Raw genomic sequence first — 23,803 nt, 5'->3', positions numbered from 1 at the left:
TACCCTGTGAGGGTCCGGGAAAGGGCCGTTTTTCAGCCCAGAATTCCAGACGGAAGTCGATTCCTCTCTGGGAAAAGGTGTCAGGACAGAAAGCCATTGTGCCTTTTCTAGGGTCAATGGGGCCCCATCTTTGGCACCTGAGAGCCCAAGGCTGCCACCTTTTCCCTGGGCGCAAATGTCGACGGCGCGTGCCACTTGCAAGTCCGGGAATGTGCCGTTTCTCATCCCAGAATTCCAGGCCAGCGAAGATTTCTCCCTGGGAAAAGGTGCCAGGACAGAAAGCGATTGTGCCTTTTCTAGAGTTAATGGGGCCCCAAAATTGGCAGCTGAGAGCCCAGGGCTGCCACCGTTTCCCTGGGCGCAAAGCTCGACAGTGCATGCCACATGTGAGTAAGGGAATGTGCCGTTTTCAGCCCAGAATTCGAGACGGAAGTCAATTCCTCCCTGGGAAAAGGTGTCAGGACAGAAAGCCATTGTGCCTTTTTTAGGGATAATGGGGCCCCATCTTTGGCACTTGAGAGCTCAAGTCTGCCACATTTTGCCTGGGCGCAAAGCTCGACGGTGTGTTCCACTTGTGGGTCCGTGGAAGTGCCGTTTTTCAGCCCAGAATTCCAGACCGATGAAGATTCCTCAGAGGGAAAAGGTGCCAGGAGACAAAGCCATTGTGTATTTTGTAATGGTAATGGCGCCCCATCATTGGCACCTGAATACCCAAGGCTGTCACCTTTTCCCTGGGTGCAAAACTCGACAGTGCGTACCCTGTGCGGGTCTGGGAAAGTGCCATTTTTCAGCCCTGAATTCCAGACGGAAGTCAATTCCTCTCTGGGAAAAGGTGTCAGGACAGAAAGCAAGTGTTATTTTTCTAGTGTTAACGGGGCCCCATCATTGGCACCTGAGAGCCCAAGGCTGCCACCTTTTGCCTGGGCGCAAATGTCGACGGCGCGTGCCACTTGCGGGTCCGGGGAAATGCCATTTTTCAGCCCAGAATTCCAGACGGACGAAGATACCTCTCAGGGAAAAGGTGCCAGGTCAGAAATCGAATTGTCCTTTTCTAGGGTCCATGGTGCCCCATCATTGGCACCTGAGAGTTCAAGGCTGCCACCTTTTCCGTGGGCGCAAACATCAACGGCGCGTACCACTTTCTTGTCCGGGAAAGTGCCGTTTTTCAGCCCTGAATTCCAGACGGATGAAGACTCCTCACAGGGAAGAGGCTCCCAGGACAGAAAGCGATTGTTCCATTTCTAGGCTTAATCGGGCCCCATCATTGGCACCTGAGAGCCCAAGGTTGCCTCCTATACCCTGGGCGCAAAGCTCGACCATGTGTGCTACGTGAGGGTCCGGCAAATTGCCGTTTCTCATTCCAGAATTCCAGACCGATGAAGATTCCTCCCTGGGAAAAGGTGCCAGGACAGGAATCGATTTCTCCTTTTCTAGGAGTAATGGGGACCCATCATTGGCACCTGAGAGCCGAAGGCTGCAACCTTTTCCCTGAGCGCAAAGCTCGACGGTGCGTGCCACTTGCGGGTCCAGGAATGTGCTGTTTCTCATCCCAGAATTCGGGGCCGATGAAGATTTCTCCCAGGGAAAAGGTGCCAGGACAGAAAGCGATTGTGCCTTTTCTAGGGTTAATGGGGCCCCAAAATTGACACCTGAGAGCCCAAGGCTGCCACCTTTTCCCTGGGCGCAAAGCTTGACGGAGCGTTCCACGTGCGGGTCCGGGAAAGTGCCATTTTTCCGCCCAGAATTCCAGACCTATGAAGATTCCTCAGAGGGAAAAGGTACCAGGAGACCAAGCCATTGTGTATTTTGTAATGCTAATTGGGCCCCATCATTGGCATCTGAGAGCCCAAGGCTGCCACCTTTTCCCTGGGTGCAAAGCTTGACGATGCATACCCTGTGCGGGTCCGGGAAAGGGCCGTTTTTCAGCCCAGAATTCCAGACGGAAGTCAATTCCTCTCTGGGAAAAGGTGTCAGGACAGAAAGCAAGTGTTATTTTTCTAGTGTTAACGGGGCCCCATCTTTGGCACCTGAGAGCCCAAGGCTGCCACCTTTTCCCTGGGCGCAAATGTCGACGGCGCGTGCCACTTGCGGGTCCGGGGAAGTGCCATTTTTCAGCCCAGAATTCCAGACGGACGAAGATACCTCTCAGGGAAAAGGTGCCAGGTCAGAAATCGAATTGTCCTTTTCTAGGGTCAATGGTGCCCCATCATTGGCACCTGAGAGTTCAAGGCTGCCACCTTTTCCGTGGGCGCAAACATCAACGGCGCGTACCACTTTCTTGTCCGGGAAAGTGCCGTTTTTCAGCCCTGAATTCCAGACGGATGAAGACTCCTCACAGGGAAGAGGCTCCCAGGACAGAAAGCGATTGTTCCATTTCTAGGCTTAATCGGGCCCCATCATTGGCACCTGAGAGCCCAAGGTTGCCTCCTATACCCTGGGTGCAAAGCTCGACCATGCGTGCTACGTGAGGGTCCCAGAAATTGCTGTTTCTCATTCCAGAATTCCAGACCGATGAAGATTCCTCCCTGGGAAAAGGTGCCAGGACAGGAATCGATTTCTCCTTTTCTAGGAGTAATGGGGACCCATCATTGGCACCTGAGAGCCAAAGGCTGCAACCTTTTCCCTGAGCGCAAAGCTCGACGGTGCGTGCCACTTGCGGGTCCAGGAATGTGCTGTTTCTCATCCCAGAATTCGGGGCCGATGAAGATTTCTCCCAGGGAAAAGGTGCCAGGACAGAAAGCGATTGTGCCTTTTCTAGGGTTAATGGGGCCCCAAAATTGACACCTGAGAGCCCAAGGCTGCCACCTTTTCCCTGGGCGCAAAGCTTGACGGAGCGTTCCACGTGCGGGTCCGGGAAAGTGCCATTTTTCCGCCCAGGATTCCAGACCTATGAAGATTCCTCAGAGGGAAAAGGTACCAGGAGACCAAGCCATTGTGTATTTTGTAATGCTAATTGGGCCCCATCATTGGCATCTGAGAGCCCAAGGCTGCCACCTTTTCCCTGGGTGCAAAGCTTGACAATGCATACCCTGTGCGGGTCCGGGAAAGGGCCGTTTTTCAGCCCAGAATTCCAGACGGAAGTCAATTCCTCTCTGGGAAAAGGTGTCAGGACAGAAAGCAAGTGTTATTTTTCTAGTGTTAACGGGGCCCCATCTTTGGCACCTGAGAGCCCAAGGCTGCCACCTTTTCCCTGGGCGCAAATGTCGACGGCGCGTGCCACTTGCGGGTCCGGGGAAGTGCCATTTTTCAGCCCAGAATTCCAGACGGACGAAGATACCTCTCAGGGAAAAGGTGCCAGGTCAGAAATCGAATTGTCCTTTTCTAGGGTCCATGGTGCCCCATCATTGGCACCTGAGAGTTCAAGGCTGCCACCTTTTCCGTGGGCGCAAACATCAACGGCGCGTACCACTTTCTTGTCCGGGAAAGTGCCGTTTTTCAGCCCTGAATTCCATACGGATGAAGACTCCTCACAGGGAAGAGGCTCCCAGGACAGAAAGCGATTGTTCCATTTCTAGGCTTAATCGGGCCCCATCATTGGCACCTGAGAGCCCAAGGTTGCCTCCTATACCCTGGGTGCAAAGCTCGACCATGCGTGCTACGTGAGGGTCCCAGAAATTGCTGTTTCTCATTCCAGAATTCCAGACCAATGAAGATTCCTCCCAGGGAAAAAGTGCCAGGACAGAAAGCCATTTTGCCTTTTCTAGGGGTAATGGGGCCCCATCATTGGCACATGAGAGCCCAAGGCTGCCACCTTTTGCCTGGGCACAAAGCCCGGCGGTGCATGCCACATGCGGTTTTTTCAGCCCAGAATTCCAGACTAACGATGATTCCTCCCAGGGAAAAGGCTCCCAGGACAGAAATCGATTGTTTCCTTTCTAGGGTTAATGCAGCCCCATCATTGACACCTAAGAGCCCAAGGCTGCCACCCTTTCTCTGGGCGCACACCCCAAAGGTCCATGTTACATGCGGGTTTTTCATCCCAGAATTCTAGATGGATGAAAATTCCTCCCAGGGAAAAGGTGTCAGGAGAGAAAGCGATTGTTCCTATTCTAGGGTTAATGGGGCTCCATCATTGACACCTGAGAGCCCAAAGCTGCCACCTTTTCCCTGGCCTCAAAGCTCGACAGTGCAGGCGAGGTGGGGGTCTGGGAAAATGCCGATTTTCAGCCCAGAATTCCAGATGGCCCAAGATTCCTCCCAGGGAAAATGTGCCAGGACAAAAAGCGTTTGTTCCTTTTCTAGGTTAATGGGGCCCCATCATTGGCACCTGAGAGCCCAAGGTGGCTACCTTTCCCCTGGGCTCAAACCTCGACGGAACATGGCACGTGCGTCTCCGGGAAAATGCTATTTTTCAGCCCAGAATTCCAGACGGCCCAAGATTCCTCCCAGGGATAAGGTGCTGGGACAGACAGTGATTGTTCCTTTTCTAAGAGTAGTGGTGCCCCATCATTGGCACCTGAGAGTCCAAGGCTGCCACCTTTTGCCTGGGCTCAAAGCTCGATGGAGCGTACCAAGTGCGGGTTCGGGAAAGTGCCATTTTTCAGCCCAGAATTCCAGACAGACAAAGATTCCTCCCAGGGAAAAGGTGCCAAGACAGAAAGTGATTGTGCCTTTCCTAGGGGTAATTGGGCCCCATCACTGGCACCTGAGAGCCCAAGGCTGCCACCTTTTCCCTGGGCTCAAAGTCCGACGGCGCGTGCCACTTGCGGGTTATTCAACCCAGAATTCCAGACGGATGAAGATTCCTGCCAGGGAAAACGTGCCTGGACAGAATGAGATTGTTCTTTTTCTAGTGTTAATGTGAGCCCACTTTTGACACCTGAGAGCCCAAGGGTGCCACCTTTTCTCTGGGCTCAAAGCACGACGGAGTGTGCCACGTGCGGTTTAGGGAAAGTGCCGTTTATCAGCCCGGAATACCAGGCGGTTTAAGATTCTACCCTTGGATAAAGCGTCAGGGGAGAAAGCGATTGTTCAATTTCTAGGGTTAATGCGGACCCATCATTGACACCTGAGAGCCCAAGACTGCCCCCTTTTCCCTGGGGGCAAACCTCGACGGAGCGTGCCACATTCGTGCCAGGGAAAGTGTAGTTTTTCAGCCCAGATTTCCGGACAGACAAAGATTCCACCCTGGGAAAAGGTACCAAGACAGAAAGCGATTTTTACTATTCCTGGGTTAATGGGGCCCCATCATTGGCACCTGAGAGTCCAAGGCTGCCACCTTTTCCCTGGGCGGAAAGCCCGACGGTGCCTACCACATGCTGTTTTTTAAGCCCAGAATTCCAGAGGGACGATGATTCCTCCCTGGGAAAAGGTGCCAGGACAGAAAGGGATTGTTCCTTTTCTGGGTTAATGGGACCCCATCATTGGCACCTGAGAGCCAAAGGCTGCCACCTTTTCCCTGGGCGCAAAGCTCGACGGTGCATGCCAAGTGCAGGTTTTTTCAGCCCAGCATTCCAGACGGATGAAGATTCCTGCCAGGGAAAATGTGCCAGGACAGAAAGCGATTGTTACTTTTCTAGTGTTAATGCGGTCGCACTTTTGGCAGCTGAGAGCCTAAGGCTGCCACCTTTTCCCTGGGCTCAAAGGTCGACAGAGCTTTCCAAGTGCGGGTCCGGGATAGTGTCGTTTTTCAGCCCAGAATTCCAGACGGACCGAGATTCCTCCCAGGGAATATGTGCTAGCACAGAAAGCGATTGTGCCTTTTCTAGGGGTAATGGGGCCCCATCATTGGCATCTGAGAGCCCAAGGCTGCCACCTTTTCCCTGGGCTCAAAGCACGACGGAGCGTGCCAGGTGCGGGTCAGGGAAAGAGGCGTTTATCAACCCGGAATTCCAGGCGGTTTAAGATTCTACCCTGGGATAAAGTGCCAAGACAGAAAGTGATTGTTCCATTTCTAGGTTTAAGGGGCCACATCATTTGCACATGGCAGCCCAAGGCTGCAGCCTTTCCCCTGGCCTCAAAGCTCGACGGAGTGTGCCAGGTGCGGTTCTGGAAAGCGTAATTTTTCAACACAGATTTCCAGATGGCCGGGGATTGCTTCCAGGGAAAAGGTGCCAGGACAGAAAGCGATTGTTTCTTTTCTAGGCTTAATGGGGCCCCATCATTGGCACCTGACAACCCAAGGCTGCCACCTTTTCCCTGGGCTCAAAGCTCGACGGAGCGTGCCAAGTGCGGTTTGTTCAGCCCAGAATTCCAGACTAACAAGGATTCCTCCCAGGGAAAAGGTGCCAGGAGAGAAAGCGATTGTTCCTTTTCTAGGGTTAATCATTGCCCCATCATTGGCACCTGAGAGCCGAAGGCTGCGACCTTTTTCCTGGGCTCAAGCCTCGACGGTGCATGCCATGTGCGGGTCCAGCAAATGCAGTTTTTCATCCCCGAATTCCAGATGGATGAAGATTCCTCCCGGGAAAAAGGTGCCAGGACAGAAAGCGAGTGTTTCAGGTCTAGGTTTAATGGGGGCCCCTCATTGCCACCTGAGACCCCAAGGCTGTCACTTTTTCCTGGACGCAAAGCCCGACGGTGCGTGCCATTTGCGGGTTTTTCAGACCAGATTTCCAGACGGATGAAGATTCCTCGCAGGGAAAATGTGCCAGGACAGAAAGCGATTGTTCCTTTTCTAGCATTAATGCAGCCCCATCTTTGGCAGCTGAGAGCCCAAGGCTGCCACCTTTTCCCTGGGCTCAAAGCCTGACAGTGCATGCCACATGCCGTTTATTCAGCCCAGAATTCCAGACGGACGATGATTTCACCCTGGGAGAAACTCGCCAGGACAGAAAGCTATTGTTCCTTTTCTAAGGTTAATGCGGTCCCACCGTTGGCAGCTGAGAGCCCAAGGCTGCCACCTTTACCATGGGCTCAAAGCTCGACAGTGCATGCCAGGTGCGGGTCCGGCAAATGATGTTTTTCATCCCAGAATTTCAGATGGATGAAGATTCCTCCCAGGGAAAACGTGCCAGGACGGAAAGCGATTGTGCCGTTTCTAAGAATAATGGGGCCCCATCATTGGCACATGAGAGCCGAAGGCTGCCACCTTTTCCCTGGGCGCAATGACTGACGGTGTGTGCCACTTGCGGGCTTTTTAGCCCAGAATTCCAGACGGATGAAGATTCCTCCCAGGGAAAATGTGCCAGGATAGAACGTGATTGTTATTTTTCTAGTGTTAATGCGGCCCCAATTTTGGCAGCTGAGAGCCCAAGGCTGCCACCTTTTCCCTGGGCTCAAAGCTCGATGCAGCATGCCAAGTGCTGGTTAGGGAAAGTGCCGCTTTTCAGCCCAGAATTACAGATGGACCAAGATTCCTCCCAGGGAATAGGTACTAGCACAGAAAGTGATTGTGCCTTTTTCTAGGGGTAATGGGGCCCCATCATTGGCACCTGAGGGCCCAAGGCTACCACCTGTTTCCTGGGCTCAAAGCTTGGCGGAGTGTGCCAGGTGCGGGTCAGGGTAAGTGCCTTTTTTCAGCCCAGAATTCCAGACAGATGAAGATTCCTCCCAGGGAAGAGGTGCCAGGAAGGAAAGTGATTTTTACATTTCTTGGGTTAATGGGGCCCCATCATTGGCACCTGAGAGTCCAAGGCCGCCACCTTTTCCCTTGCCGCAAAGCCGGACGGTGCATGCCACATGCTGTTTTTTAAGCCCAGAATTCCAGACGGAGGATGATTCCTCCCTGGGAAAAAATGCCAGGAAAGAAAGGGATTGTTCCATTTCTTGGGTTAATGGGGCCCCATCATTGCCACCTGAGAGCCCAAGACTGCCACCTTTTCCCTGGGCTCAAAGATCGACGGTGCGTGCCACCTGCGGGTCAGGTAAAGTGCCTTTTTTCAGCCCAGAATTCCAGATGGACCAAGATTCCTCCCAGGGAAAAGGTGCTAGGACAGAAAGGGATTGTTCCTTTTCTTGGGGTAACGGGGCACCATCATTGGCACCTGAGAGCCCAAGGCTGCCACCTTTTCCCTGGCCTCAAAGCACGACGGAGGGTACCAGGTGCAGGTCAGGGAACGTGCCGTTTATCAGCCCAGAATTCCAGAAGTTTTTAGATTCTACCCTGGGATAAAGTTCCTGGACAGAAAACGATTGTTCTATTTCTACGTTTAATGGGGCCCCGTCATTGGCACCTGAGAGCCCAAGGCTGCCACCTTTTCCCTGGCCTCAAAGCTTGACGGAGTGTGCCAGGCGCGGTTCTGGGAAAGCGTAATTTTTCAGCCCAGAATTCCAGACGGACCAAGATTCCTGCCAACTAAAAAGTGCCAGGACAGAAAGTGTTTGTTCCTTTTCTAGGGTTAATGGGGCCCCATCATTAGCACCTGAGAGCCGAAGGCTGCCACCTTTTCCCTGGGCGCAAAGCCCGACGGTGCATGCCACAATCGGATTTTTCAGCCCAGAATTCCAGACTAACGATGATTCCTCCCAGGAAAAAGGTGCTGGGACAGAGAGTGATTGCTCCTTTTCTAGGGTTAATGCAGCCCCTTCTTTGGCAGCTGAGAGCGCAAGGCTGCCACCTTTTCCCTGGGCTCAAACCTCGACGGTGCATGCCATGTGCGGGTCCGGCAAATGCCGTTTTTAATCCCAGAATTCAAGATGCATGAAGATTCCTCCCAGGAAAAAGGTGCCAGGGCAGAAAGCCATTGTGCCTTTTCTAAGAATATTGGGGCCCCATCACTGGCACCTGAGAGCCCAAAGCTGCCACCTTTTCCCTGGGCTCAAAGATCGACGGAGCGTGCCACCTGCGGGTCAGGGAAAGTGCCTTTTTTCAGCCCAGAATTCCAGACGGACCAAGATTCCTCCCAGGGAATAGGTGCTAGGACAGAAAGCGATTGTTCCTTTTCTAGGGTAAATGCGGCCCCGCTTTTGGCACTTGAGAGCCCAAGGCTGCCACCTTTTCCCTGGGCTAAAAGCCTGACGGTGCATGCCACATGCCGTTTATTCAGCCCAGAATTCCAGACGGATGAAGATTCCTCCCAGGGAAAAGGTGCCAGGACAGAAAGCAATTGTTCCTTTTCTAGGGTTAATGGGGCCCCATCATTGACAACTGACAGCCCAAGGCTGCCACCTTTTCCCTGGGCGGAAAGCCCAACGGTGCCTACCACATGCTGTTTTTTAAGTCCAGAATTCCAGAGGGACGATGATTCCTCCCTGGGAAAAGGTGCCAGGACAGAAAGGGATTGTTCCATTTCTAGGTTTAAGGGGCCCCATCATTGACACCTGAAAGCCCAAGGGTGCCACCTTTTCCCTGGGCACAAAGCTCGACGGAACGTGCCAAGTGCAGGTTTTTTAGCCCAGAATTCCAGACGGATGAAGATTCCTGCCAGGGAAAATGTGCCAGGACAGAAAGCGATTGTTACTTTTCTAGTGTTAATGCGGTCCCACTTTTGGCAGCTGAGAGCCCAAGGCTGCCACCTTTTCCCTGGGCTCAAAGCTCGATGCAGCGTGCCAAGTGCGGGTCTGGGATAGTGCCGTTTTTCAGCCCAGAATTCCAGACGGACCGAGATTCCTCCCAGGGAATATGTGCTAGCACAGAAAGCGATTGTGCCTTTTCTAGGGGTAATGGGGCCCCATCATTGGCATCTGAGAGCCCAAGGCTGCCACCTTTTCCCTGGGCTCAAAGCACGACGGAGCGTGCCAGGTGCGGGTCAGGGAAAGAGGCGTTTATCAACCCGGAATTCCAGGCGGTTTAAGATTCTACCCTGGGATAAAGTGCCAAGACAGAAAGTGATTGTTCCATTTCTAGGTTTAAAGGGCCACATCATTGGCACATGGCAGCCCAAGGCTGCCGCCTTTCCCCTGGCCTCAAAGCTCGACGGAGTGTGCCAGGTGCGGTTCTGGAAAGCGTAATTTTTCAACACAGATTTCCAGATGGCCGGGGATTGCTTCCAGGGAAAAGGTGCCAGGACAGAAAGCGATTGTTTCTTTTCTAGGGTTAATGGGGCCCCATCATTGGCACCTGAAAGCCCAAGGCTGCCACCTTTTCCCTGGGCGCAAAGCCCGACGGTGCATGCCACATGCGGTTTTTTCAGCCCAGAATTCCAGACGGACGATGATTCCTCCCTGGGAAAAGGTGCCAGGGCAGAATGCCATTGTGCCTTTTCTAAGAATAATGGGGCCCCATCACTGGCAGCTGAGACCCCAAGGCTGCCACCTTTTCCCTGGGCTCAAGCCTCGACGATGCATGCCATGCGCGGGTCTGGCAAATGCAGTTTTTCATCCCCGAATTCCAGATGGATGAAGATTCCTCCCAGGATAAAGGTGCCAGGACAGAAAGCAATTGCTCCAGGTGTAGGGTTAATGGGGCCCCCTCATTGGCACCTGAGAGGCCAAGGCTGTCACCTTTTCCTGGACGCAAAGCCCAACGGTGCGTGCCATTTGCGGGTTTTTCAGACCAGATTTCCAGACGGATGAAGATTCCTCGCAGGGAAAATGTGCTAGGACAGAAAGCGATTGTTCCTCTTCTAGTGTTAATGGGGCCCCACTTTTGCAACCTGAGAGCCCAAGGCTGTCACCTTTTCCCTGGGCTCAAAGCACAACGGAGCGTGCCAGGTGCGGGTCAGGGAAAGCGTAATTTTTCAGCCCAGATTTCCAGACAAACCAAGATTCCTCCCTGGGAAAACGTGCCAGGACAGAAAGCGTTTGTTCCTTTTCTAGGGTTAATGGGGCCCCATCATTAGCACCTGAGAGCCCAAGGCTGCCACCTTTGGGCGCAAAGCCCGACGTTGCGTGCCACATGCAGTTTTTTCAGCCAAGAATTCCAGACGGACGATTATTCCTCCCTGGAAAAAACGTGCCAGGATACAAAGCGATTGTGCCTTTTCTAAGGGTATTGGGGCCCCATCATTGACAGCTGAGAGCCCAAGGCTGCCACCTTTTCCCTAGCCTCAAAGCTCGACGGTGCGTGCCACATGCGGGTCCGGGTCAGTGCTGTTTTTCAGCCCAGAATTCCAGACAGATGAAGATTCCTCCCAGCGAAAAGGTGCCAGGACAGAAAGTGATTGTTCCTTTTCTAGGGTTAATGGGGCCCCATCATTGGCACCTAAGAGCCCAAGACTGCCACCTTTTCACTGGGCGCAAAGCTCGACGGAGCGTGGCAAGTGCGAGTCAGGGAAAGTGCGGTTTTTCAGCCCAGATTTCCAGACGGACGAAGATTCCTCCCAGGGAAAAGGTGCCAGGACAGAAAGCATTTTTACATTTCTTGGGTTAATGGGGCCCCATCATTGGCACCTGAGAGTCCAAGGCCTCAACATTTTCCCTGGGCGCATAGCCCGACGGAGCGTGCCAGGTGCAGGTTTTTCAGCCCAGAATTCCAGACGAACCAAGATTCCACCAAGGGAAAATGTGCCAGGACAGAAAGCGATTGTTCCTTTTCTAAGGATTAATGGGGCCCCTTCATTGGCACTTGACAGCCCAAGCCTGCCACCTTTTCACTGGGAACAAAGCTCGACGTAGCCTGCCACGTGTGGGTCTGGGAAAGTGCTTTCTGTCCTGGCACCTTTTCCCAGGGAGGAATCATCGTCCATCTGGAATTCTGGGCTGAAAAAACCGCATGTGACACCCACCGTCGGGCTATGCGCCCAGGGAAAAGGTGGCAGCCTTCGGCTGTCGGGTGTCAAATGATGAGGCCCCATTAGCCCTAGAAAAGGAACAAACGCTTTCTGTCCTGGCACCTTTTCCTAGGGAGGAATCTTGGTTTTTCTGGAAATCTGGGCTGAAAAATTACGCTTTCTCAGAACCGCACCTGGCACACTCCGTCGAGCTTTGAGGCCAGGGAAAAGGTGGCAGCCTTGGGCTCTCAGGCGCCAATGATTGGGCGCCTTAAACCCAGAAATGGAAAAATCGCTTTCTGTCTTGGAACTTTATCCCAGGGTAGAATCTTAAACCTCCTGGAATTCTGGGCTGATAAACGGCACTTTCCCTGACCCGCAACTGACACGCTCCGTCGAGCTTTGAGCCCATGGAAGAGGTGGCAGCCTGGGACTCCCTGGTGCCAAATGTGGGACTGCATTAACATTAGAAAATGCACAATTGCTTTGTGTCCTGGCACCTTTTCCCTGGGAGGAATCTTCGTCCGTAAGGAATTCTGGGCTGAAACACGGCATTTTCCCTCACCCGCACTTGGCACGCTCCGTTGAGCTTCGAGCCCAGGGAAAAGGTAGCAGCCTTGGGCTCTCAGGTGCCAATGATGGGCCCAATTACTCTTAGAAAAGGCACAATCCCTTTCTGTCCTGGCACCTTTTTCTCTGGGAGGAATCTTGGGCCCTCTGCAATTCTGGGCTGAAAACTGGCTTTCCCAGACCCGCACCTCGCCCGCACTGTCGAGCTTTGAGCCCAGGGAAAAGGTGGCAGCCTTGGGTTCTCAGGTGCCTAAGATGGGTCCGCATTAACCCTAGAAAAAAAAGAATCGCTTTCTGTCCTGGTGTCCTGGGTTGAGCTGGCAAAATGCCAACTGTCCAGGACAGAGTGAAAAGGGTTCCTCCTCCCCCCAACCATCTAAGGGGAAAAGGAGAGGGAGAGAGGAAAAAAGAACTTCCAAAGTCAGGTCTATGCTGAAACTAACTACATGTATTTATACAGAAAAGAGAAAATTAAGAGGAAACTACAATGTAACACACACTTACACAAGTCATGTATAACAAGAAATAACTTCCCACTTCCCAGTAAACACAAATTCTACCATTTTAACTACAAATCATTCTAGAGAAGTTGATACTTCAGAGACAGACTTAAGCAGAGAGAAAAGCTAGGAACAAATATTTTACTTCCCTCAGATAACATGATGTTAAGCCGGTGCTCTGGGCTTGGGCCTCCCCATCCCTCCTGGGACAGCAGAGTGTCTTGCTGGCACCACAGCTGTGAAGCAACTGCCCAAGCCACACCCACACACCAGCTCTTGCCCCTTTTGAGATGATGCAATATGGTATGGAATACAATATTATTGGCTAGAAGAAGTCAGGTGTTAGCTAGCTCAGCCCAGCTCAAATCAGCTGACAATCCTAGGCCTAGCTGAACCTTTGAAACCTAAGTTTAGGCCCACCTGGCTAAACCCATAACATATTCCACCCCTTATTCCATACCATATTACATCACTCATATCTTAGATCTATCTATTCCCGCGCTTAAACAGTCTTTGCTCTTTCCAGGGCCATCTTCCACCCCTCCATATTGTAGGCAATAGTCCATTAGGATGGGGTAGGTACTTTAGGCAGGAAAAAACAGTTCATCATTGGACACCAACACCAGTTCAGCTCAGGTCTTCTTCATCTCATGGTTCATGTCCTACAACACAAAACTCAAAATCCAAGTTACCTTTTTCCTCAAGGTTAAATGTCCTTGAGGCACACATTGGGATTATCCCATCCCCTTCTCAGGGGTCACCATCCCCACACTGGGGTCTCCATCCCCTTCTCAGGGGTTTCTATCCCCACACTGGGGTCACTATCCCCTTCTCAGGGGTCTCCATCCCCTTCTTAGGGGTCTCTATCCCCTTCTCAGGGGTTTCACAATAGTGGATAACCTGGGAAATAATGTCCATGGTTAAATCCACCCCTCGGCCTCGTCCACCTGCAGGTGGCCTGAGGCATCATGGGCCCATTGAGCCAGGAACAACTCTCCCTTATGCTAGTCCAGGTGTGATGTTCCTTCATTAGCTCAGCCTCTGAGCACATGAACATCCACATGATGAATCTCTACAGATTCTACTCAAGCAGCAGTGTCCTGCCACACACCAACAGCCCACATGGGCCTCTCTGTGATTCAATTAATCTTCTTTTATCGGTCCAGCCACCCTCAGAGGGGCACTGGCTGTCATCTACAAGTTAGTGTAGAGGTACAGTCTTGGCTAGTTTTCTGGTTCACCAATGTCCAGTAGACTTGGTCGTTCTCCTCCTCCTCTCAGCTGGAGGCAGGGCGGCTTAATTGTGGTTCTTGGCTCTGTTCTGGGATCTCTGCTCCAACATGTGGACAGCTTTATACCAGCTTTCTTACGTTTTGATTTCCATACCTGGACTTCAAGCACAGAAGTAGATGCACTGTCCCACCTCCTCATGTCTTTCCCCTGGTCACACAGGCAGGACGACAGTTCACCATGTGACTCACGCTTGGGGTTTGCTCTCTGGTGAGGTGAGGCAGGAGAGAAAGACAGCTTGCTGTGGCTGTAAGGCTTCTCCTTGCAGTGGCTGCATTCACAGCAGCTACGAGTTGAGCTGTCTGAACTCACAAAAACAGTCAGTACAAGGAATAAAACGAGTATCCAGTAGCAAGAGGACATTCTTATCTTAGTTGTTCTAGATGTACCATAACAAAGCAGAAATCAAGGAATGTTTCTACAACAAAGCTCCCGGGAACCCTGCCAACTCTCTGGGACACTTGCTAGTGGCCTTCGTTTCCCGGCCAATGCACCAATTATCTGTCCTGGGTTGAGCTGGCAAAATGCCAACTGTCCAGGACAGAGTGAAAAGGGTTCCTCCTCCCCCCAACCAGCTAAGGGGAAAAGGAGAGGGAGAGAGGAAAAAAAAACTTCCAAAGTCAGGTCTATGCTGAAACTAACTACATGTATTTATACAGAAAAGAGAAAATTAAGAGGAAACTACAATGTAACACACACTTACACAAGTCATGTATAACAAGAAATAACTTCCCACTTCCCAGTAAACACAAATTCTACCATTTTAACTACAAATCATTCTAGAGAAGTTGATACTTCAGAGACAGACTTAAGCAGAGAGAAAAGCTAGGAACAAATATTTTACTTCCCTCAGATAACATGATGTTAAGCCGGTGCTCTGGGCTTGGGCCTCCCCATCCCTCCTGGGACAGCAGAGTGTCTTGCTGGCACCACAGCTGTGAAGCAACTGCCCAAGCCACACCCACACACCAGCTCTTGCCCCTTTTGAGATGATGCAATATGGTATGGAATACAATATTATTGGCTAGAAGAAGTCAGGTGTTAGCTAGCTCAGCCCAGCTCAAATCAGCTGACAATCCTAGGCCTAGCTGAACCTTTGAAACCTAAGTTTAGGCCCACCTGGCTAAACCCATAACACCTGGCACGATTTCCAAGGGAAGAATGTTCATTTTTCTGAATTTCTGGCTTTAAAAACCCGCATGTGACAGGGACCGTTGGGGTGCTCACCGAGGGAAAAGGTGGCAGCATAGGCTCTCAAGTGCCAATGATGGGGCCCCATAAACCCTAGAAAAGGAACAATCACTTTCTGTCCTGGCACTTTTTTCCCTAGCAGTAATCCTCGTCCATCTGGAATTCTGGGCTGAGAAACGGCACTTTCCCGGACCCCCACCTGGCACACTCCGTTGACCTTTGAGCCCAGGGAAAAGGTGACAGCCTTGGGCTGTCATGTGGCAATGAGAGGGCCGCATTTACCCTAGAACTGGAACAATCGCTTTCTGTCCCGGAACGTTTTCCATATGAGGAATCTTCGTCATTCTGGAAATCTGGGCTGAAAAACAGCATCTACCCTTACCCGCCGCTGGCACACTCCGTCGAGCGTTGAGCCCAGGGAAAAGGTGGCAGCCTTGGGCTGTCAGGAGTCAACGAAGGGGCCATATTAACACAAGAAATGGAACAATCCCTTTCTGTCCTGCCACCTTTTCCCAGGGAGGAATCTTTGTCTGTCTGGAATTCTGGGCTTAAAAAAGAGCATGTGGCATGCACCGTCCAGCTTTACGCCCAGGGAAAAAATGGGGGCCTTGGACTCTCAGGTGCCAATGATGGGGCCCCATTAACCCAAGAAATTTAAAAATCGCTTTCTGTCCTGGCACCTTTTCCATGGGAGTAATCTTCATCCGTCTGGAATTCTGGGATGAAAATCGGCACTTTCCTGGACCATCGAGCTTTGCGACCAGGGAATAGGTGGCAGTCTTGGGCTCTCAGGTGCCAATGATGGGGCCCCATTACCTTTACAAAATACACAATGGCTTTGTGTCCTGGCACCTTTTCCCTCTGAGGAATCTTCATCGGTCTGGAATTCTGGGCTGAAAAAACGGCACTATCCCTGACCCGCACAACTATGCACCATCGAGTATTGCAACCTGGGTAAAGGTGGCAGCTTTGGGCTCTCACGTGCCAATGATGGAGTCCCATTACCCCTAGAAAAAGAACAATCGCTTTCTGTCCTGGCACCTTTTCCCTGAGAGGAATCTTCATCGGTCTGGAATTCTGGGCTGAAAAAGGCTCTTTCCCTTACCCGCATGTGGCACGCACCGTCAAGCTTGCGCCCAGGGAAAAAGTGGCAGTCTTGGGCTCTGAGGTGCCAATGATGGGACCCCATTTCCTTTACAGAATGGTCAATGGCTTTGTGTCCTGGCAACTTTTCCCTGGGAGGAATCTTCATTGGTCTGGAATTCTGGACTGAAAATGCCACATTCCCGGACCCTCACGTAGCATGCACTGTTGAGCGTCACGCCAAGGGTAAAGGAGGCTGCCTTGGGCTCTCAGGTGCCAATGATGGGGCCCCATTAAGACTAGAAAAGACACAATGGCTTTCAGTCCTGGCAGCTTTTCCCTGGGAGGAATCTTCGTCTGTCTGGAATTCTGGGCTGAAAAATGGCACTTTCCTGAACCCGCAAGTGATACGCACTGTCTAACTTTGCACTCAGGGAAAAGGTGGCAGCCTTGGGCTCTCATGTGCCAATGATGGCGCCCCATTAACTCTAGAAAAGGAACAATCCCTTTGTGTCCTGGTACGTTTTCCCTGGGAGGAATCTTCGTCCTTCTGGAATTCTGAGCTGAAAAACGGCATTATCCAGGACCCAGACGTGGAACACACGATCGAGCTTTGCGCCCAGGCAAAAGGTGGCAGCCTTGGGCTCTCAGGTGCCAATTATGGAGCTCCATTACCCCTAGAAAAGGTACACTGCATTTCTGTCCTTACACCTTTTTCATGGAAGGAATCTTTGTCCGTCTGGAATTCTGGGCTGGAAAACGGCACTTTTTTGGATCCGCACGTGGCACGCACCGTCAAGCTTTGTGCACAGGGAAAAGGTGGCAGCCTTGGGCTCTCAGGTGCCAATGATGTGACCCCATTAACCATAGAAAAGGTCCAATCGCTTTCTGTCCCTGCAGCTTTTCTCAGGGAGGCATCTTCATCCATATGGTATTCTGGGCGGAAAAACGGCATTTTCCCGGACCCGCAAGTGGCACGCACCTTCGAGCTTGCGCCCAGGGAAAAAGTGGCAGCCTTGGGCTCTCAGGTGCCAATGATGGGGCACAAATAACCCTAGAAAAGGCACAATCGTTTCCTGTCCTGGCATCTTTTCCCAGTGATAAATCTTCATCCGTCTGGAATTCTGGGCTGAAAAAATGGCACTATCCCTGCCCCTCACAACTATGCACCGTTGAGTATTGCGACCTGGGTAAAGGTGGCAGCTTTGGGCTCTCACGTGCCAATGATGGAGCCCCATTACCCCTAGAACTGGAACAATCGCTTTCTGTCCTGGCACCTTTTCCCTGGGAGGAATCTTCATCGGTCTGGAGTTCTGGGCTGGAAACGGCTCTTTCCCTTACCCGCATGTTGCACGCACCGTCAAGCTTGTGCCCAGGGAAAAAGTGGCAGTCTTGGGCTCTGAGGTGCCAATGATGGGGCCCCAATAACCCTAGAAAAGGTACAATGGCTTTCTGTCCTGGGTCCTTTTCCCTGGGAGAAATCTTCATCAGTCTGGAATTCTGGGACGAGAAACTGAACTTTCCCTGACCCGCAGAAGCTACGCACGGTTAAGTTTGCGCCCAGGGAAAAATTGGAAGCCTTAGGCTCTCAGGTTCCAATGATGGGGCCCCATTAACCCTAGAAAAGGTCCAATCCCCTTCTGTCCTGGCTCGTTTTCCCAGGAAGGAATCGTTATCGGTCTGGAATTATGCACTGAGAAACGGCACATTCCCTGACCCGCACGTGGCATGCACGGTCTAGCTTTGCGCCCAGGACAATGGTGGAACCCTTGGGCTCTCGGGTTCCAATGATGGGGCCCTATTAACCCTAGAAAAGATACAATTGCTTTGTCCTGGCACTTTTTCCCAGGAAGGAATAATCGGTCGTCTGGAATTCTGGGCCGAAAAATGGCACTTTCCCTGACCCGCACGTGGCAAGCACCGTCAAGCTTTGCGCCCAGGGAAAACGTGGCATCCTTGGACTTCTCAGCTGACAATGATGGGGCCCCAATAACCTTAGAAAAGGCACAATCCCTTTCTGTCCTGACCGCCTTTCCCTGGGGGGAATCTCCATCCGTCTGGAATTCTGGCTGAAAATCGGCACTTTCCTGGAGCCGCACAAATACGCACCATCGAGCTTTGCACCCAGGGAATAGGTGGCAGCCTTGGGCTCTCAGCTGCCAATGATGGGGCCCCATTACCTTTACAAAATACACAATGGCTTTGTGTCTTGGCAGCTTTTCCCTCTGAGGAATCTTCATCGGTCTGGAATTCTGGGATGAGTTACGGAACATTCCCGGACCCGCACAAGGTACGCACCGTCGAGATTTGCAACCAGGGAAAAGGTGGCAGACTTGGGCTCTCAGGTGTCAATGATGGGGCCCCATTTCCCCTAGAAAAGGCACAATCACTTTCCGTGCTGGCACATTTTCCCTGGGAGGAATCTTCGTCCGTCTGGAATTCTCGTCTGAAAAACAGCACTTTCCCGGACCCTCAAGTTGTATGCACCGTCGAGCTTTGCGCCCAGGGTAAAGGAGGCAGCCTTGGGCTCTCGTGTGTAAATGATGGGGCCCCATTAACCCTAGAAAAGGAACAATCGCTTTCCATCCTGACAGCTGTTCCCTGGGAGGAATCTTCATTGGTCTCGAATTCTGGGCTGAAAATCGGCACTTTCCTGGAGCCGCACAAATACGCACCGTCGAGCTTATTTCCCGGGGAAAAGGTGGCAGCCTTGGGCTCTCAGGTGCCAATGATGGGGTCCCATTCACCCTAGAAAAAGTCCAATTGCTTACTGTCCTGGTACCTTTTCCCAGGGAGGTATCTTCAACTGTCTGGAATTGTGGGCTGTGAAACGGCAGTTTCCCTGACCCACACATGGCAGGCAGGGTCGAGCTTTGTGCCCAGGGAAATGGTGGCAGCCTTGGGCTCTCAGGTGCCAATTATGGGGCTCCATTAACCCTAGAAAACCCAGAATGCCTTTTTGTCCTGACACCTTTTCCGTGTTAGGAATCTTCGTGTGTCTGGAATTCTAGGCTGAAAAACGGCACATTCCCGGACCCAAAAGTGGTAGGCAATGTCCAGATTTGCGCCCAGGGAAAAGGTGGCAGCGTTGGGCACTCAGGTGTCAATGATGGGGCCCCATTAACCCTGGAAAAGGAACAATCCCTTTCTGTCCCGACACCTTCAAAGGATGGGGCCCCATTAACCTTAGAAAAGTATCAATGCCTTTCTATCGTGACATCTTTTCCTCTGGAGGAATCTTCGTCCATCTGGAATTCTGAGCTGAAAAACCGCATCTTCCCAAACCTGCACATGGCACGCACCATCTAGCTTTGCGCCCATGGAATAAGTGGCAGCCTTGGGCTCTCAGGTGCCAATGATGGGGCCCCATTAAGCCTAGAAAAGGAGAAATAGCTTTCTTTCCTAGTACCTTTTCCCAGGGAGGAATCTTCATCGGTCTGGAATTCTGGGCTGTAAACGGCTCTTTCCCGGACCTGCACTTGACACATACGGTTGAGATTTGCGCCCAGGGAAAAGGTGGCATCCTTGGGCTCTCAGGTGCCAATGATGGGGCCCCATTAACCCTAGAAAAGGAACAATTGCTTTCTGTCCTTGCACCTTTTCCGTGAGAGGAATCTTCATTTCTCTGGAATTCTGGTCTTAAAAGTGGCAATTTCCCAGACTGGACGCGGAAAGCACCGTCGAGCTTTGCGCCCAGGGAAAAGGTGGCAGCCATGAACTCTCAGGTGCCAATGATGGGGCCCCATTACCTTTACAAAATGCACAATGGCTCTGTGTCTTGGCAGCTTTTCCCTGGGAGGAATCTTCGTCCGTCTGGAATTCTGGGCTGAAAATCGGTACTTCCTCAGACCCGCACAAGATACGCACTGTTGAGCTTTGCGCCCAGGGAAAAGGTGGCAGCCTTCAGCTCTTAGGTGCCAATTTTAGGGCCCCATTAACCCTACAAAAGGCACAATTGCTTTCTGACCTGGCACCTCTTCCCAGGGAGGAATGTTCATCAGTTTGGAATTCTGGGCTGAGAATTGGCACTTTCCTGGACACGCAAGTGGAACGCACCTTCGAGCTTTGCGTCCAGGGAAAAGGTGGCAGTCTTGGGCTCTCAGGTGCCAATGATGGGGCCCCATTCACCCTAGAAAAGGCACAATGGATTTCTGTCCTTACACCTTTTTCATGGAAGGAATCCTTGTCCGTCTGGAATTCTGGGCTGGAAAACGGCACTTTTTTGGATCCGCACGTGGCACGCACCGTCGAGCTTTGCGCCCAGGGAAAAGGTGGCAGCCTTGGGCTCTCAGGTGCCAATGATGTGACCCCATTAACTCTAGAAAAGGTCCAATCGCTTTCTGTCCTGGCAGCTTTTCTCAGGGAGGCACCTTCATCCATATGGTATTCTGGGCGGAAAAACGGCATTTTCCCGGACCTGCAAGTGGCATGCACCTTCGAGCTTTGTGCCCAGGGAAAAAGTGGCAGCCTTGGGCTCTCAGGTTCCAATGATGGGGCCCCATTAACCCTAGAAAAGGTACAATTTCTTTGTCCTGGCACTTTTTCCCAGGGAGGAATAATCGGTCGTCTGGAATTCTGGGATGAAAAATGGCACTTTCCCTGACCCGCACCTGGCATGCACGGTTGAGATTTGCGCCCAGGGAAAAGGTGGCAGCCTTGAGCTCTCAGGTGACAAGGATGGGGCCCCAATAACCCTAGAAAAGGCACAATCCCTTTCTATCCTGACTGCCTTTCCCTGGGGGGAATCTCCATCCGTCTGGAATTCTGGGCTGAAAATCGGCACTTTCCTGGAGCCGCACAAATACGCACCATCGAGCTTTGCGACCAGGTAATAGGTGGCAGCCTTGGGCTCTCAGCTGCCAATGATGGGGCCCCATTACCTTTATAAAATACACAATGACTTTGTGTCCTGGCACCTTTTCCCTCTGAGGAATCTTCATCAGTCTGGAATTCTGGGATGAGTTACGGAACTTTCTCGGACCCGCAGAAGGAACACACTGTCGAGATTTGCGCTCAGGGAAAAGGTGGCAGCTATGGGCTCTCAGGTGCCAATGATGGGGCCCCATTTCCCCTAGAAAAGGCACAATCACTTTCCGTGCTGGCACACTTTCCCTGGGAGGAATCTTCATTGGTCTGGAATTCTCGTCTGAAAAACAGCACTTTTCCATACCCGCAAGTTGTATGCACCGTCTAGCTATGCGCCCAGGGAAAAGGTGGCAGCCTTGGGCTCTCGTGTGTCACTGAGGGGGCCCCATTAACCCTAGAAAAGGAACAATCGCTTTCCGTCCTGACAGCTCTTCCCTGGGAGGAATCTTCGTCCGTCTGGAATTCTGGGCTGACAATCGGCACTTTCCTGGAGCCGCAAAAATACGCACCGTCGAGCTTATTTCCCAGGGAAAAGGTGGCAGCCTTGGCCTCTCAGTTTCCAATGATGGGGCCCCATTAACCTTAGAAAAGGAACAATCACTTTCTCTCCTGGAACTTTTCCCTGGGAGGAATCTTGGTCTGTCTGGAATTCTGGGCTGAAAAATGGAACTTTTCCCGACCCGCACGTGGCACGCACCATCGATCTTGCGCCCAGGGAAATTGTGGTAGCCTTGGGCTCTCAGGTGCCAATGATGGGTCCAAATTAACCCTAGAAAAGGCACAATTGCTTTCTGTCCTGGCACCTTTTCCCAGGGAGGAATCTTCATTGGTCTGGAATTCTGGGATGAGAAACGGAACTTTCCCTGACTCGCACAAGGTACGCACAGTCGAGCTTTGCACCCAGGGAAAAGGTGGCAGACTTGGGCTCTCAGGTGCCAATGATGGGGCCCCTTTAACCCTAGAAAAGTAACATTCACGTTCTTTCCTGGAAGGTTATCCCAGGGAGTAATCATCATTCGTTTGGAATTCTGGGATGAAAAACGCAATTTGCCGGACCCGCAAGTATCACGCACAGTCGAGCTTTGCGCCCAGGGAAAAGGTGGCCGACTTGGGCTCTCAGGTGCCAATGATGGGGCCCCATTAACCCTAGAAAAGGAACAATGGCTTTCTTCACTGGCACCTTCTCCGTGGGAGGGATCTTCGTCCGTCTGGAATTCTGGGCTGAAAAACAGCACTTTCCTGGATCTGCACGTGGCACGCACGATCAAGCTTATTGCCCAGGGAAAAGGTGGCAGCCTTGGGCTCTCAGGTGCCAATGATGGGGCCCCATTCACCCTAGAAAAGGTCCAATTGCTTACTGTACTGGTACCTTTTCCCAGGGAGGTATCTTCAACTGTCTGGAATTGTGGGCTGTGAAACCACAGTTTCCCTGACCCACATATGGCACGCAGGGTCGAGCTTTGCGGCCAGAGAAAAGTTGGCGGCCTTGGGAACTCACATGCCAATGGTGTGGTGCCATTAACCCTAGAATAGGAAAAATTGCTTTCAGTCCTTGCACTTTTTCCCTGGGAGGTAACTTCATCTGTCTGGAATTCTGGGCTGAAAAACGGCACTTTCCCGGACCCGCACGTGGCAAGCACCGTCAAGCTTTGCGCCCAGGGAAAACGTGGCAGCCTTGGACTCTCAGGTGTCAACGATGGAGCCCCATTAACCCTAGAAAAGGAACAATCGCTTTCTGTCCTGGCACCTTTTCCGTGAGAGGAATCTTCGTTTCTCTGGAATACTGGGATGAAACACGGCACTTTCCCGGACCTGCAAGTGGAACGCACCGTCGAGCTTTGTGCCCAGGCAAAAGGTGGGAGCCTTGGGCTCTCAGGTGCCAATGATGGAGCCCCATTACCCCTAGAAAAAGAACAATGGCTTTCTGTCCTGGCACCTTTTCCCTGGGAGGAATCTTCGTTCATCTGGAATTTTGGGCTGAAAATCGGTACTTCCCCAGACTCACACAAGGTACGCACCGTCGAGCTTTTCGCCCAGGGTAAAGGTGGCAGCCTTGGGCTCTCAGGTGACATTTTTGGGGCCCCATTAACCCTAGAAAAAGCACAATCGCTTTCTGTCCTGGCACCTTTTCCGTGAGAGGAATCTTCGTTTCTCTGGAATTCTGGTCTTAATAACGGCACTTTCCCTGAATGGACGCGGAAAGCACCATCGAGCTTTGCGCCCAGATAAAAGGTGGCAGCCATGAACTCTCAGGTGCCAATGATGGGGCCCCATTACCTTTACAAAATGCACAATGGCTCTGTTTCCTTGCAGCTTTTCCCTGGGAGGAATCTTTGTTCGTCTGGAATTTTGGGCTGAAAATCAGTACTTCCCCAGACTCACACAAGGTACGCACCGTCGAGCTTTTCGCCCAGGGCAAAGGTGGCAGCCTTGGGCTCTCAGGTGACATTTTTGGGGTCCCATTAACCTTAGAAAAAGCACAATCGCTTTCTGCCCTGGCACCTTTTCCCTGGGAGGAATTTTCGTCCGTCTGGAATTCTGGGCTGAAAAACGGCACATTCCCGGACCTGCAAGTGGAACGCACCGTCGAGCTTTGCGCCCAGGCAAAAGGTGGCAGCCTTGGGCTCTCAGGTGCCAATGATGGGGCCCCATTACCCCGAGAAAAAGAACAATCGCTTTCTGTCCTGGCACCTTTTCCGTGGGAGGAATCTTCATCCGTCTGGAATTCTGGGCTGAAAACGTCTCTTTCCCTTACACGCATGTGGCACGCAC

Source organism: Pithys albifrons, chromosome 19 (genome assembly GCF_047495875.1).
Source record: "Pithys albifrons albifrons isolate INPA30051 chromosome 19, PitAlb_v1, whole genome shotgun sequence".
Classification (NCBI taxonomy): Eukaryota; Metazoa; Chordata; class Aves; order Passeriformes; family Thamnophilidae; genus Pithys; species Pithys albifrons.
Note: the sequence above shows the minus strand (reverse complement) of the source record.